Source organism: Helianthus annuus, chromosome 9 (genome assembly GCF_002127325.2).
Source record: "Helianthus annuus cultivar XRQ/B chromosome 9, HanXRQr2.0-SUNRISE, whole genome shotgun sequence".
Taxonomy (NCBI): Eukaryota; Viridiplantae; Streptophyta; class Magnoliopsida; order Asterales; family Asteraceae; genus Helianthus; species Helianthus annuus.
In genome coordinates, this window is record NC_035441.2 from 183,209,881 (window position 1) to 183,222,708 (window position 12,828).

Below are 12,828 nucleotides of genomic sequence, written 5' to 3' on the forward strand. Positions count from 1 at the left end.
TTACACATACCCATAATTTATTTTTTATAAAAAAAGAGAAAAAGAAAATGCTTTAGGGTATTGGAAAGAAATGACTTCACCTATTATGGTTGTTTAGGGTATATTTGAATTCCACCTATGATGAAGTATAGAAAGAAAACTCACTTGAGTTGAAAAAAACTTAAGAAAACCCTATGTGACATTTTTATTTTTTTTTTCTAAAAAAAACAGAGAATGTAACATATATATATATTTGAACTTTTAAAAAAAAAATGTAAAAAGCGCCGACTAGTTTTTTTTTTAAATGTTCAAAATCTGTGTGTTACATTTTTTTGGACATATATATATATGTAACATGGAATTCTTAACACTTAAAAAATATTACTCGACGCTTTTTTGTTTTTTTACAAAAATGCTCAAATATATGTATGTTATATTACCAATTTTTTTTAGAAAAAAATAAAAATATTAAATAGGGTTTTTACAAGAATTTTTTAAGTTTTTTCAACTTAAATGAGTTTTCATTTTATTCTTTCCCGGCCACTTATTATTGGTTAAATATATAGCGAAAAAAGTGTCACTCCCACCTTACGATAGTATTTAGTTTTTGCTATAAATACCAGTGATTGTGTTAAGTTGATTCTTGATAAATACATTTACGGTTCTTCTCACTTTACCTTTTTAAACTTATGGAATCTTTTATTTAAGCATGATGTAAATATGTTTATAAAATATAAAGGTTTATGGTTTTATAATATGACATGACAATTTTATAAACCTTCAAAAAAGTTATGAATTAACACTCTTTTTTAAAGTTTTTTCCAAACAGTGGCGGCAGAGGCGTCTCCGAAAATTCACGTACCCTAATGCCCTTCCGTAATGTTTTATTATTATTTTAAAAAATAATTAAATTAGCATTGGGCTCAATAAACCTAATGCCAAGTGAGCAAAATTCTAAACCATAAAAAGTGATTTGTAAATGGGCCTATATTGGAATTGTTATATGTTTACTATTTAAAAGAAATAGCATATACATATCAGATTTTTTTTAATCGCGTGCCCCTCGAAATCACGGGCCTTATGCGAAGGTCCTCCTCACACACCATCAATGCCGCCATTGAGTGGCGGACCCAGGAATTATTTGTTGGGAGTGCGGATGAGTGGTTCAATCATATTTTCAAAGGGTGTTGTCGGTCTTTTTGCCTAAAAAATACACAAATATTTTTTCAAAATGTGCGCCCGTCCATCTAGGATTATGCCTCAGTTCGTCCCTGTTTCCAAACCTAAAAGAAATAGGTGAATCTAAGCACTCTCAAATTACTTAGACCAGTGGGTATGGGGATCGTCCCCCCTCGTCTCCGGCTCGTCCCCCTCGTCCCACACCGCCCCCTCCCTCTCGTCACGTCCCCAACGTCCGCTGCAAGACGGAAGCGACGAGCTGCAATGGTGGGCCCCCTTTGTTCTTCTCTCTCTCCTTTATTTTATATATTAGTTTTTTATTATTGGGTAGTCCCACACTCTCCCCTTTGGATGGTCCTTTATTGGACGTGACGTGACGCCTACGTGGCGGATAGTCCCCAAAAGGACTACCCAAACCATACGCTATGGTATTAACCTTTTCTCCAAATCGTTAGTTATACACTTATTGTTGTCCTTTAGTTACAGGAATTTGAATATGAATCTTTATTTGAAGTGAAGTAAACGAGGTGAAAGGAAAAAGACAATATATTATTGACTTTGGGAGCAACTAAAAATGCAAATAACATGTTGAAAGAGTTAGCACCGGAATTGGTCTTCCATCACTAGCCGAAATTTCAATAGTGCGTTGTAGGTGTATCTTTTACTTCTTAGTGCCTTTTTCAATCTCATTGGACTTATAATTACCTTTTAAGTTTATACTCATAAAATTATCGAAGATGTTCATCTAAAGTATTCTAATATGTTCTTAAGGGGATAGTCTAGTAGTAAAGTGATGTATTTCTTAACCAAGTGATTATTGGTTTAAATGCTATAAAGGATAAGTGTTATGCTTTTAGACGTTCAAGAAAATAAGTATTCTAAGAATTGTACAATAAAATATAGTATTGAATTAAATTATAGGTAAAACCATATCAACATAGACATAAGACGTAAAAATGAGACAAATTTGTATAAAAAGATTAGAAATAAACAAGTTTAATAACGTGTAAACCATCAGGGTGCATGATATGAAAGCCAGATACTACGAGGGTGAATCCGACTGAGGTGGAAGGTGAGAAAGGGGGGTGTTTTTTTGGGAGTGGATTATCGGAGGTGAGAAGAAACAAAGAAGGTGTAAAAGACGTGGGAGGGGGAAAATAGGGTGGTGGTCTAACGTGTCAGTTCGAGATGAGCAAGAATACCACCCCGTCCTTTCGGTATGATACGGGATTTCATCTTTGTTGTGTTGTACCAATTGTTATAAAAAGCGTCTCTAGATTTTCATCTAATCGGTCAGTTAATCGCGAGGCAGTCAACAGTTGTCAAATTTGGTCCTAATCGGCCAAAAATCGGTGGCCGTCTAGTGATTCCAGCCAAAACGTGTAAATTTCTACAAGATTCCGGCCAAAACTTGTAAATTTTGGCAATTAATCATATCTACTTCAAAATATGGGTCAAAGGATGTGTTAAAACATATCTACTTAAAAATTTTACATATAAAACTTTTTACATATAGTTGGGATGGTGCGGTGGTGGTGGTGGTGGTGGAGGTGTGGTGGGGATGGTGCGATGATAGTGGTGGTGAAGATGAGTAAAAAGAGAAAGATGTTTTATGTGAGTGAGTGTGTATGTATATATTAATAAAACGGGTTGAAGCATTTTGTAAGTGCCTTATGCGTTAAAGGGTTGTACCTAGGTGTAAAATGACTGAGAAACCCTTGTACTTAACTGACTAATTGTACGGCGTTACAAATTTGGACTCAGATAGTTACAAATTGAAAAATAAGGTACTCAAATAGTTAAAAGATTTAATTTTGAATTGCATTAAAATTCAATGACACAAAAAGAAATTTAGACTTTAATTTATGAAAAATATAAGTTTGTCGTGGGGAGAAAAAATTGTCACCGAGTTTGTATGATTCTAGCATATAAACAATGATTTAACTTGATTGTATAAGCAAATTTGGGCAAATAGAATAAGGAAAAATGGAAAATTACAAAAATTGCGAAAAAAAAGAAGGAAAAAACAATCGAAGGCCCGCCATCTAGAATAAATAGTAATAACTAATAAGCTTACCAGCTGGGCTGATCCAAGAGATATAAATTATGGCCCAATAAACAAGAGGGCCGGTGCAGTCTGTTGGTCTGGTCAGAACCGGAGCCATACCCAATACCCATTAACCAAAACGATAGAATTACATGACCACCATAATGGACGTCGAATAAGACATCAAAGTGGCTTTCAATTGGATATTAATATATCGTCAAGTTATTCTATAAGAGCTTCTAATTGTAAGAAGGATTTATAGAGTGACAAGTGTCTAATAACCTAAAATTAAACCTACTACATCACTACCCAACCTAAACACCCACCCCACCACCACCCAAAAACCTAACCCCCCCCCTCCCGGGCAAAAAAAAAAAAAAAAAAAAACTATACCTCATCAAAAAAAAAACCTAACCCCCCACCCCCACCCCCACCCAAAAACCTAAACCCCCACCCCCTCAGCAAATTTTTTTTTTTTGGTGGGTGATGGGGTGGGGGGTTTAGGTTTTTGGTGGTGGTGGATATTTAAGTTTTTTTTTTTAGTGGGTTTTTTTAGGTTATTGGACACTTGTCACTTTATAAATCCTTCTTACACTTCTTACAATTAGGATCCTTTGTATTTGATCCTAATCCATTAATATATTAATATTAAAGAGAGATTTATGTAATTTTATAATAAGGTGTACACAAATTTACATAGTATAGTTTTACTATCGAGATAAAATTATAAGTGGATTTTTTTGTATAACCCGGATTGTGTATATTGGTATAACCCAAACTGTTTATTTTTACCAAATAAGCAGGAAAAAGTTGGAGGATGGAAAAATCTAGGGGAAAGAGGCTAAGAGAGTGACACGTGGAAGAAAAATAATGTTGTTTATTATAGTAGGAAGATAGGGTATATATGTGATACACATTTTGGTCTCAATACCTGTAACCGGAACCGATCATACCCTATTAATATCTGAAACCGGACAAAAACCGAAACTGGAACCGATTATACCCGACCATACCTAATATATGATTCTAATATCTATCTTTTAAATTTATGTTAGTGCATTTATTTTGTTTTTTTACATTATATAATACATATTTAATAATAATAATAAACAAAAAAAAACGAGAAAATAGACTAACAAAAATGCAATAGAGTATTAAAAAACCTTAAGATAGGGTATAGAAAAACCCAAAAATAGGGGTTGAGTATTAAGACCAAGAGGGTTGGCCCATCGGACTCATGGTGAGGGTTTTTGGAATCTCTCACATGGGGGGACAAAAATGCATTAAAAGTGTTTAATGAGATGTCCATATGTAATAAAAAGTATATTTAAGGATGTTCTTAGGCATAATGAAATGACCAAGATATAAGTCATTACAAACGGTCTAGATGTATACTTCTAAAACATTCACCGTTGACGGTATCCTTATATTGGACTAGTGTAGTGATCTCCTACACATTTTGGTTTGACCCATTAGGGGGCTCATTCTCTTCTTGTTGAATAAAGCATAGCTCAGGGTCCCCTCTTTTGATATAGAGGTGCCCACCCAAACTGTGTTTAGATCCATAAACGGATCATAAACCGATCTAGAAACCGGTTCGGATTTGCTTGTTTGAAGTCGGTGCCGCTGGCTATATAATACGTGGAATCCAATTTCGAATGATTCCAATGCGATTTGACCGGGTGTGGTTTTTCTTTAGAAACTCGTTTCAAACCATAAAAAAGGAACTAAAGTGATTTAGTTTTTACTTCCATTGACTCAATCAAAACCTATTTTTAAACTAATTCGATTTAGCCCAAAAACCGGATTCGTGCACCTCTATACTGATATCTTCCCTTTTACCATATCCACAATTCTCTCATGCACACTATACATTCTCCTCTTATTATTCATTCATTCGTATTATTAACTTGACCTTCAAAGGGTGGTCATCAATATTGTGGTTTTGGGAACCCTTCTAACGGGAGTTTATGTAGTTGGCTCACCGATAATTCTTTTTCATTGGTTTCAAAGTTTTTTCTGGAGCACTATAAGGTTGGGTCGTTAACTTTTTTTTTTCACTTAATTGAACCGGGTTATCAAAAAACATAACTCAAGTTTTTTTTACTGGATTGAACCCTATTTCCATTGGATTCTATTTAGAAAAAAAGAGTATGTTCTACAAAAATGAAATAATTAAGAAGTTTGTACTTAACCTTTAATTAACAAGGTTTCACAACATTATGTTTCAATTTCGTTATGGAGTAACTTAAAGGGCTTGTACTTAAAATAAAAGAAGAAAACAACAAATAATGACGTACAGATAAGTAATTTTTATATCGCCTCCAATACTTTAAGCAATATGTGCAATGCTTGTTTTGTGAGGACAAAATTCTAAGACTATGCGTACTGGGGCGGTATAAGCCCTCATAGCGCCCACATGGCGCCGTGCACACCAAAACCAAGGGCGCTATGCCCAAAAAAATTTTGGAAGCGCGATAATTATCGCGGCGTGTTGAGAATGATAATTTGATTTTTTGACCGTTTGTAACGGTCATTTTAATAAAAAAAAATCAATTTATTTTTCAAACTTTCCTTTAAATCATTCCCCTCTCCTATTTTTTTACCACACACACTCAAACATTCTCATCTCTTCCATATTTTTTTAAAATTCTTGATATTTTATACAATGCATCCATTCAACCGTGGCTTCATTCCTCCCCGATCAAGTGCGGACCCAAACCAAAGTGGTAATCCTACTCGCCCCGTGGCGCCGGTTTCCACTAGACCCAACCCTTTCGGCTCCGGTTTTCTCGATTACAATCAACAAAGTCCCGGGTTCATGAATCTTTTGAACCAACCGCTATCATGGGACCCTAATCTCTACGGGTGGAACCCAAATCAAAACACGGATGGGATGGGGTCGTCTCAAGCGTTTGGGTCGGCTCAAGCTTTCGGCTCCCCACTACACGAACCCGATGTTATTCCGGAGACGCAACCCGAGGTACCGGATACGCAACCGGAGACGCAAAAAGGAAAATGAAAAGCAAAACGGGCACATAAAAAGAAAGTGGAAACCAACACCCGAGCGAAAAAAAATGTGATAACGTGGGAGCCCGAAGAGGAGTATGCGTTAACCCGCGCTTTCATCGATGTTTCGGAGGACCCGGTCATATGTATGTTTTTTTTTTCTGTTTTTAAATTTATTTTCTGTTTTTTTTTATTTTCTGTTTTGTTTTTTTTTCTGTTTTATATTTATTTTCTGTTTTTTATTTACTTTCTGTTTTGTTTTTTTTTATTAATTTTCTGTTTTTTTTTATTTTCTGTTTTTTTTTATTTTCTGTTGTAAATTTATTTTCTGTTTTTTACTTATTTTCAATTTTTATTTTTTAAAATTTTGCACTAACATTTTATTTTGTTTTTTTTTTGTAACATTTTAATGTTTTTTTATTTTATTGTACTTTTTTATTTAATGAAATGAATTTTATTTTTAAAAAAGTTACAAATGAATTAAAAAAAATAAAAATTAAAAAATGAGTAATGATTACACAGGGGCTTTATGACTACGGCCTCAAATTGCATAACGCCCCATAAAGCCCCGGCGTGACGTGGCATGCCACATGTCGCATAACGCCCCCAAAAGGGTTTTATGACTACACATGGCCTAAAAAACACAAAATTTTAAGACACTAGAAGGTAGAATAGTAAATTAGACCTACATCCATACCTAATAGACATCGTGACTATTCAATTCGTGTTTTGAGTTTCCCTTCTGTTTCCACTTTCCATCCCTCCTCAGTTCAGAACAACAAAACAAGAAGCTTTAATTGCCAGTGTGAAGCGATTGAGGCTGCTCAGAGGTCTCGTAGATCGACGCGATGGAAGCACAATTTAAGGTATTTTCTAATTTTTTGTTAAGCGATTCGAAATTTGAATCAGATTTGTTGATTATCACAACGTATTGCAACATTCGATTCTCAATTAGGGGAGTATCTGGGGATTTAGGGTTCAAGAAGAAAAGGGTTAAATGAGAAGGAGATGAGACCGTGTTTGGATTAATTTTAAAAGCTTTTGCGCTTTTAGGGTTCAACATTTGATTCTCAATGAGAGGTTAGTGAAGCCTCTGTGCTTTTGTTTTGGCAACATGTGTTTGTACTCTTTTCACTTTCATTTTACATATTCACCTACTCTAAACTGGTATCGGTTGTACAAAGCGCGTTTTGGATTTTGTAAGAGGCCTTTAAATCTTGTGAAAGACGGCGAAAAAGAAAGCATGATGATTCAACATTGGGAACCATATAAATTAATCAGCATATCTGAACTGTTGGATGATGGCCAGAGCAGAGCTACTTAAGCAACAATCTTGATGATGTTTTCAGAACTTTGTAGAACGCGGTTGAAGATTCTTGGCTTCGTTCAATTGGTAATATCTTTACTACTATGATGATGATTTTAGACGCTATGCTTCATGATACGATCCATTCTTGAAAAATTGTTGTTTGCATATTTTTGTTAATACGCTGCATATAAATGATCATTTTTGTGAGTGAAAATCGAACATTACATTTTTAGTCAACACATATTAATGTACTAATTTTAGTCAACAAGATTGATACTTATATTGTGTGATTATTAATTATAAAGCCATTTTATGTATTTGACTAATAATAAGCAGTCCAACTTTTACTAGGTTCTGAAGAATGGAGTTAAAGTGAAGCTGCAAAGGAATGCTTTGAGTGTTCTTGAACCACCAACTGGTCATGAAGAAGATGATGAATACGAATTTGATATTTCAAGCAGTGGCTCGGATGTTAACGACTTTTGTAAGCTTACACAAACTCAAAACCTTGTAAATTCTTGCAAATATCAGTAAAATATTTAAATATTTAGTTTGGTTATTGATTTTAGAGTAAACTGTCATTTTGGTCCCTGTGGTTTGGCCAGTTTTGCCACTTTAGTTCAAATCTCAAACTTATTACATCTGGGTCCCTGTGGTTTGCGTTTTGTTGCCATTTTAGTCCAAAATCCAAAAAAACCTATTTTTTTGACTGTTGCAACCTCCTATTTTGTCCTGTAGTGCAGGGGCATTTTGGTCCATGTTAATTTATTATAACATTTCAGTAATTAATAACATCTATCTTCAAGAACATCATCAAACTTCATCATCAAAACCCAAAAAATCAAGAACATCATCAAACTTCATCATCAAAATCCAGAAAATCAAAAACATCATCTTCAAGAAAATCAAGAACCCAGAACAAAACCAGAAACCATCACAAAAATCAAAATACAGACAACAAATCAAAACAAAAACCGATTTGTAAAAAGAAACGAGGCTCATATCTGTATCTTCAAGAACATAATCAAACATCATCATCAAAACCCAGAAAATCCAGAAAATCAAGAACATCATCTTCAAAAAAATCAAAACCGATTTGTAAAACCGTCATGGCTGCAAACAGAGGTTGCAAGCATAACAGATTAGGTGAAATCATCACAGCCTCATGGTGAACAAGCATAACAAAACAAGTAACAACACACACCACGAAAGAACAGTTGTCTCTCTGTCTCTCTCTCTCTCTCAATACATATACACATATAACGGAGGGTTGTTGAAGATAATCAAAATCACTGGCGGAAAGAGGCGGCAACCACCCTCAGAAACCCTTGCTCCTCTCTGCCTCATAGAGTAAACTGCCATTTCGATCCAGATCTGCAGTGCCACCACCGTCACTCCACCCGCCACCGCCCCACCACCTGCCCTCTCGCTAAAACCATCCAAAAAAGACGCACAGCCGCCGGAGCTTCTGCTTCATTCTTTCACCGCCACCACCATAACCACCGCCACCACCAATCTCTCTGATCTCTAACCCCCACAAACAATCAGATCAAAATATTTCTGATTTCGATTCAGATCTGAAACTCAAAGCTTTTCTCTCCAATACACATGAATGAGAGAGAAACATGAGAGAGAGAGAGAGGAACGCAGAGATGACGGTGACGATGGTGGATCTGAGTTTCGGTAGGGACGACGCCGAAGTGGTGCTCAGGTGGGACGATGATGATGATTTATTTGGGGATTATGCTGATCGATCTAGGTCTCGACTTAACTGATCGATTTAGAGAGAGAAGAGAGAGAGAAGGGAGAGAGTCTGTTAGGGTTTTATGATGATGATGATTTATTTGGGGATGAAGTTAATTAAGAAAATGTAAAATGAAAAGCAAAATGACCAAAATGCCCCTGCACTACAGGACAAAATAGGAGGTTGCAACAGTAAAAAAAAATAGGGTTTTTGGATTTTGGACTAAAATGGCAACAAAATGCAAACCATAGGGACCCAGATGTAATAAGTTTGAGATTTGGACTAAAGTGGCAAAACTGGCCAAACCACAGGGACCAAAATGGCAGCTTACTCTTGATTTTAAGTTGGTTTGCTCCTCATTGACAGCCACCCCTAATGAGTTCAGCAAACTAAACAAGCCAAAAGTTCGATATACTCTAAAGATCGTGGGGCCTATCTCCATCGATGATGAAGTCTGGTAGTTAAAAAATGAGTCTCTGTCATGATAATCAAAATTTTTAGGTGTTATAAAAGAGTCAATTTGTGTTATTAGGCTTTTATAGGACATCTAGATAGTTAAAAAAAGTTTTAACTATTATTAATATTGAATACTTGTAATTTTATTAATGGGTCATGTCGGTCATTTTGAGTTTATAAACGAGTCTTTGTCAACATTCTTCATCCGAGCCCTGCATTGTTGTTGGACTACTGTTTTCTTTTAGCATGATTAACCATTTGAAACTCTTGAATTCTTACTGGTTTGCCCCCTTTTTGTTTAAATATCAAGAATTTATGTATAATTCTAGAATTTTGGAAGAGATGTTAGCATTAAATTGGACTAATAATAATCAGATGCTTGAATGTTTGGCAATTGGCAATTACTGGAATACATCAGCTTGGTATTTGTTATGGATTATTGAATAGATTCTACTTCACAATAATGTTTATGATTCAGTTTTGTTTTCAGGAACGCTTTGCTTTCGGATTAGGAGATTTCATTTCAAATAAAAAAAGGGGTATGTATTTTTTATTTTGAATGACTTAATTTTGGTTTTCGATTCAATAAATGGGTTCCGTTTATTTTCCAGGAACTCATTATCAAACTATTCGTTTTGATGCAAGTTTATTGGACCAACTGAAGTTCTTTTCATTGCTGTGACTGAGGTAACATCAGATTTCTATAAGCGCCTTACTTACAGCATTTGATTTCATTAATATATACTAAAATTAGGAGGTTGACAATGTGGAATGTGGTTTATTGATTACGTACTTCTTGATTGGTTAACTATGTTTCAGGGGTTCCGTTTCCAACATCATTTCTGTTTGTTTCGCAGCACAAAAGTTTCACTAGATTTATCCGATTCTGTATGACGCAAGCTATAATTTAGGTAAGTGTTTTGAATTTGATGTAGATTTCAATCAAATGTAGTGACATTTATATAGTTCTTGGGGTGTCATACTATGTCGTAGTGACATTTATATAGTTCTTGGGGTGTCATACTATGTCAAATAATAATAATTCCTCTATTTATACTCACAATATCCATAGAGGCCAGATTAAAAACTGAACAAATTTGAACAAAATTAGTTCTAATTAGGTTAAAAATCCAACAGATGTCCATAAGATGGTGGCAGTAGGTCTTATTTGTGGCGAAACAACTCCTTAACAAACCCTAATTGACTGATTTTGTTTTTATAAAACGTCAGTGCTCGCTACTTCACACATGAACCTTCAAAAATCCACTAATTGAATGCAAACCTAAGAGCTCCGAGGTATGTCTTCTTCACTCAGTTCAATACAATAGCGGTGGCGGCTGTGGAGATGGCTGCGGCAGAGGCGGTGGCTGAAGAGGTAGAGGTCGCGATGGCGGTAGCGGAGGGCAAGTTTTTGCCGGCGAAGCGAATATGGTTTTTGGTGAAGTGGTTTATAACGAGAAGAGGATCTTGGTGCAACTACAGGTTAGTTGAAATTCAGTATAAGTTTTAGTTTGGAAAATTGAGTGACTTTGTTAATTGATTGATTAATTTGAGTTTTTTCAGAATGAAGATGGAACAAAGGTTAGGTACTCAGTATGGAACACTTTCAGATCAAAATTGGCTACTGTAAGCTTTTTTAGTGATTAATTATATTATTTACACATCAATTTGTTACAGTAGAAGTATTACATATTTTAAATCCTTTAGTTCCATTGGTATACAAACATCCTTGTACACCTTTCCGAATCCTCCCATGTCCAATGTGCAGTGCATAAATAAAGTTGTTGGTTGCAGACTGAATTAGGGTCCATTATTTTTCTGGTTGTTATTTTAAGAAACTTTTAAGATACTTGGATCAAATGTACCAGTGATGACTATTTCAAACATACTCAACAAGAGCCAGTTCAACTATGTTAAGTCTCACCGTGTGAAGATGCTTGAATGAAAAGTCCCATAAAATAGATTCCCTTTTCAGATTTTTTTCACCTCACCGGGTGATGACCATTTCAGCCATACTCAACAAATTTTAAAACACTCTAGATATAGAAAGGAGATAGATGTCTGCCTCTTTTCTGGTTACTGATCGGAGATGCCACAGTGAACTTCATATAACATGCTCAGCTCAGTAACGCTTTCACTTTCGGCAACGAAAAGGACAAATATCCGCTCTTCGTGCATTTTGTGTATGCATTCTCTGCTAAATCTAGCTGATTCTTTGGTTACTTGTTGCATCTCGGTTTAATATAACACATCTTTTTATAATAGATGGTAAGACAAGCAATTATGCACTATATACTTTACTTTCGTTATAGGTGTTATTGTATCGTTTGAGAATTTGGAAAAATATTGTTATTGGGAAACGGGATGGGTATCGATAACTTTTCTGAAAATTTTTAACATGTTTCATCTTTCAGGTAGAATTTTTTGAAGAAATGCAAGGTGGAAGAAGCGATCCTTTCTTTGGAACCCGTGACCCTTTCGATGGTTTTAGTGGTATACCAAGTCTATTTGGATAAAGGGACCCATTTGATGACCCTTTTTTCACGAACCCGCTGGGTGGAATGTTGCAACCAAGTCCATTTGGCCATGCTGGGGGTCCATTCATGGGTGCAATGTTATGTGCCTCTACTCGTAAGCCCATGCAGGTGTCAAGAAGGAGAATGGTCACGTGGTCAATAATCAGTCTTTTTATTAATTACTTGTTTTCTATTTTTTAGTAATAGTGTAGGGTGCTAGAATGGAGATCGTGGGGATCACAGTTCTACATGTTTCCATGTTTTCCTATTTTTAGGGTAGTAGTGGTTTAGTTGTTAGTTTGTACCTCTTTAAAAAGGGATGAATTAGTCTTTCAGATTTTATGAATGAAAAATACTAAGTCTCAAATTCTCTCTTGATTTCATCTTGTTTCTCTCTATTTTCTGTGGAGCTTGACCCACTTTAACGGGTTATCTATCAAACCAAGTGGTACACATCATGCAAGTCCGTTTGAATTGAGCTTATTTGGTCCAAATGAAAGTCCTTTTGGATCGAGCTTGTTTGGTCCAAATGGAAGTCCTTTCATGGATACACGTGTGCCTATAACTCATGAGCACAAGCAATCCATGC

General features: G+C 35.4%; 1 long non-coding RNA gene across 2 annotated transcripts; it reads left to right on the forward strand.

Annotated features, from left to right (window-relative positions):
* The first annotated feature begins 6,935 nt into the window (after window positions 1-6,935).
* Window positions 6,936-8,076, forward strand: LOC118482273. 2 transcript variants are annotated; one of them, XR_004868164.1, is made up of 4 exons: window positions 6,936-7,080; window positions 7,170-7,294; window positions 7,564-7,607; window positions 7,875-8,076. It is a non-coding gene; the product is annotated as an uncharacterized LOC118482273 (long non-coding RNA). The 2 variants fall into 2 exon arrangements; XR_004868163.1 differs by having other exon boundaries at window positions 7,170-7,607; window positions 7,875-8,074.
* Window positions 8,077-12,828: the final 4,752 nt, after the last annotated feature.